We start from the raw sequence: 4,171 nt of genomic DNA, 5'->3' as shown, positions 1-4,171 counted from the left end.
CACGCCTACACCTAAACATTTTTCACATGAGCCTTGCGCATTCACGAAGGTGTTAGAAGAGTTTCCAAATCTACTGGAGCCACCGAATTTCAATGAGCCAGTACGTCATTCGGTCCAACACCACATCGAGACCAAAGGGACTCTTCCCTTTTCATGGTGTCTAAATCGAATCAGGATTGGAGACCGTGTGGTGATTATCGGCGACTCAATGCCATCACCACACCAGATCGATATCCAAATCCCCATGTACAGGACTTCACCATGAACCTCAACGGGTGCACATTTTTTTCAAAGTTGGATTTAATCAGAGCCTACCACCTGATTCCAGTTGCAGAAGAGGACATTCACAAAACTGCAATCACCACACCGTTCGGATTATTCGAATTTGTTCGAATGCCGTTCAGCCTTAGAAATGCTGGACAGACATTCCAGCGATTCATTATTATTATTATTATTATTATTTATTAATCTTCAACGGGCCCTATGACCTAATTAAGATGTAACAGTTCATTAAAAAGAAAAAACATAACAAAACATGATTTGCAGCGCAATTCACTGCGGCCATGGCAAAAGCCGGCGACGTTCCTTGAAGCACTGAGTTGAGATGTCGAAGTCGAAGCAATCCGAGACAGTGTTGAAGACAGCCGACATGCGGAACATAGGGTCAGACTGACCAGCGCTGGAACGGGGTTGAGCGAGCCGCAGAGATTCTCTAGACCTAAGTGTTCGGGATGGTGCATAGATATCGACTCGATGCAACAAAGGCGATGAGTCGATAGAGCCATTTAGCAATCCAGCGATGAAAGAACACTGTGCATTGCGTCTTCTAACCGAAAGAGGTTCAAGGCCTAGAAGACGGCACCGCGCAGCATACGGAGGAAGATTATTACGATCCTGCCAGGGAAGTAGGCGTAGGGCATATCGCGTGAGTTTACGTTGAATCGCCTCAAGTCGAGCAATTGAAGAAGCGGTAGTTGGGCTCCAGACTACGCACGAATATTCCAGAACCGAACGAACGATACAGTTGTAGACAGCTTTGATGCACATGGGGTTGCGGAACTCATTAGTTGTCCGGATAACCACGCCAAGTAATTGATTTCCTCTAGCTACAACGTCATCAATATGCTGTTTAAAGTTCAAACTAGAGTCAAGCAGAACGCCCAGGTCTTTGGCATGATTTTGTCGATTAATTGCAGTGCCGTCTATGAAGTAGGTACCAGTGACTGGGCTCCTGCATCGACTAAAAGACACACAGTAGCATTTCTCGATGCAGATAGTCAGTCCATTACGCTTGCACCACGAACAGAAAATTTCATCATTCACCGGGGGGTGACACTGTTGTGATGATGTTGTTTCAGGACCAGGTGGAGTAGACGTGCGTGCGGCTAAACGGTGAGTCGTTGTTGGTGTGCGCGGGTGTAGCGGTGATCAGTACTAGTAGCTGGTGTGCGTGTTGTAAAGCGGTTTCGGGTGGCTATAGGAGATGAGGTTTGGTGGTCGTGTTGACGGGATTGAAAAAACTCACGTACACCGATACCAACGGGCCAGGTGGATGGTGTGAGTGCCGCATCTCGAAGGATAGCCGGAACTCTCACTTTGAATGAAAGCCAATTCATGCTGTCCACACTAACCCCTCTTCTCAGCAGGCAACACGCTATAACGTCATTGGTGGCTAAGCGACGCTTTACAGAAGCGACCACTTGTTCCACAGTGACGGCCGTTGATAAGCGGGATAGGCGGATCCAGATCCTATCTGTGAATGGCTCACGAGGTGCAGTTTGAAGCGGTGATGATAACGGATCGGTTCCCACCAGTTCCTGCGGTTGTGTAGGTGCCGGCTGGACGGTGTTGGTGTATGCGTTTGGCGATGACGCGGCACAAAAGGATGTTGCCGCGACTGTTTACAATTTTGTTTACACCAGGAGATGCCGAATTCTCGATTTTGCGCCTCCGCTTTCTACCAGTAGCTGGTCGAGGATCAGAGTCTCGATTGTGAGGCGTGGATGCAGTTTGAAGGAGGGGAAAAACCACTGCGAACTTCGGCGACAATTGGCTTAACGAGCTTGCCAATAGCTGCTACAGCTGAGTTGAGGGCGGCTTGGAAACCGACCTGGGCGCCTATTTCTTTTACCGAACGGCAGCGCGGATTTTTAAGCATGTTAGTGCAGCCAATGCAGCTCCAGTGCAGGTCGACATTGGACAATACTGCGTCAATCAGCTCGGGGGGCAATTTGCAACAGCCGCGGTGGAACGTAGCGTCACAATATGCACAACTGATGATGCAGCCGGTGGCCTCTAGCGGTTCAGCATACGAGAAGCAAATAGCCGCCATATCGCGAAATCACGCGTAATCACAGCACAACACTGCTAAGCCGAGCAGGAAAAAACAGCAGGAAACCACAGTTGTGATGCAACTAAACAATTCGCCAAGACGAAGCGATGATGTTAAACAGTTTAATAGTCCGTAGAATAGGCAACAATGCGATGCGACGCAGAAAACACAAGAAAATTATTGAAAAATCACGGAGCGCGACGGGAGGGCGGCCGAACAATTAAACGTCAAACGTCATATCATGAATTCATGAAGACCATATTCAGTGATTTAGATTTCGTTTTCATTTATATAGACGATATCCTTATTGCCAGTCTAACAAAGGAAAAACACGTGGAACACCTTCGAAAAGTGTTGAAGCGTCTTTCAGAGTTTCGGGGTAAGCGAGATAAAATTTCTCAGTCGCCGCATAACGGCTGAGGGCATTTTTCCTTGCCCAAGCAAAATAATTGCTATCAGAGATTTTCCGACCCCAACTACAGTTAAACAGGCCCAACGCATAGTTGGAATGCTGAACAATTACCACCGGTTTATTAAAAATGTTTCGAAAAACTGCGTCCTATTCACCAACTAATAGCTGAGCATAGCAACAAAAAAAATAAAAAGATTTTTGAATGTTCTCAAGAATGTCGCCAACGGAAACAAGATACTCGACTTACGATCGCGAATTACTTGCGATAGTTCTCGCTATTAAGCATTTCAGCCATTTTCTTGAAGGAAGATCTTTTGTGGTATATACCGATCATAAACCGCTGATTTCAGCATTACCTTCCTAATCGGAAAAATCACCGCGACAAAGTCGCCAGCTAGATTTTATTTCCCAATATACCTCTGATATATACCATATCACGGGAGATAGCAATGTGATAGCTGATGCATTCTCAAGGATAGGGAAAACAGAGGCAATCACGAGTGTTCGCGCCCAAACGGTTCGCTCCGACAGTGAACCAGTTGCAGCGCGTGTGAAACACGCAACAGAAGAAAGAGAGAGAAGTTTTAGAACTCTTCACGTTAACGGTTTTTTCATTATTCTCGTGCGCGATCGAATTTATTCCCTCACACCCACACATATGCATTCTTGCGATTCTCTCCCATGCGCGAACGGTTAAAAGCGCGAGCCAGCGCTGAGAGAGTTGTTGTTGGTTTAGAACTTTCGAAGCAAACAGACGTGCAAACGGAAAATAAACACAACCAGTCCTGTTTTGGTACTCCTAGTGTATCAATTCCTCGTGTTAAGCAGAAAGAAAATCGGTCCTCCTCCAGGCTGAAGCTAGTGGGCTTCAGCTCTTTTTTCACCGGTTGTTCTCCGCGAGGTGGAGGCCTTACAACCCTCCACTGTTTTCTGCTTTTCCCACGTTGGGGCAGCGCAGTCCCCAACATTTTGGTCCAATCGAGCCGCATCATTGTGATACCGGCTTACAGTCCCCGGCGTCAAGGCGATCCACTGGAAAACAGGGAGACCAGTGGAAGCGACCATCTTGTCCATTCTGGTCAACCAGGCGACCAGCAAGGTGGAACCACCGATCGCGCAAATCGGTACAATCGACCGTCGGTCGAACCCAACGCGTGTCCGTGTTTCGCGTGTGTGTGTGCGCGGAGCAATCCCCACGAGAGGAACGCGTCAAGTGTTTCGTGGTCAGTGCGGAACATTCCCGAAAAAACCGTGCCACTGTTTCATGAAGTGACAAAGCTTCAGTTCAGAAGCAATTCCTTCTAAAGTGCAGGTGCCTAGTTTGTGTGTGTGTGTGTCCATGCACAAAACAAGTTATTCTCAAGCGCGCGAGACTTGAGCTTCGTGTGTGTGCGCACGCGCGAGGAAAAGTTCGCGAATTCGTGCTT

At 47.6% G+C, this 4,171-nt stretch overlaps 1 pseudogene; it reads right to left on the bottom strand.

The window, feature by feature from the left end:
• Positions 1 to 500: 500 nt before the first annotated feature.
• Positions 501 to 3,818, bottom strand: LOC120956059 (uncharacterized; annotated as a pseudogene).
• Positions 3,819 to 4,171: the final 353 nt, after the last annotated feature.

The sequence above is a fragment of the Anopheles coluzzii genome, chromosome 3 (assembly GCF_943734685.1).
Source record: "Anopheles coluzzii chromosome 3, AcolN3, whole genome shotgun sequence".
Classification (NCBI taxonomy): Eukaryota; Metazoa; Arthropoda; class Insecta; order Diptera; family Culicidae; genus Anopheles; species Anopheles coluzzii.
Note: the sequence above shows the minus strand (reverse complement) of the source record. Positions and strands in the feature narration are given on the sequence as shown.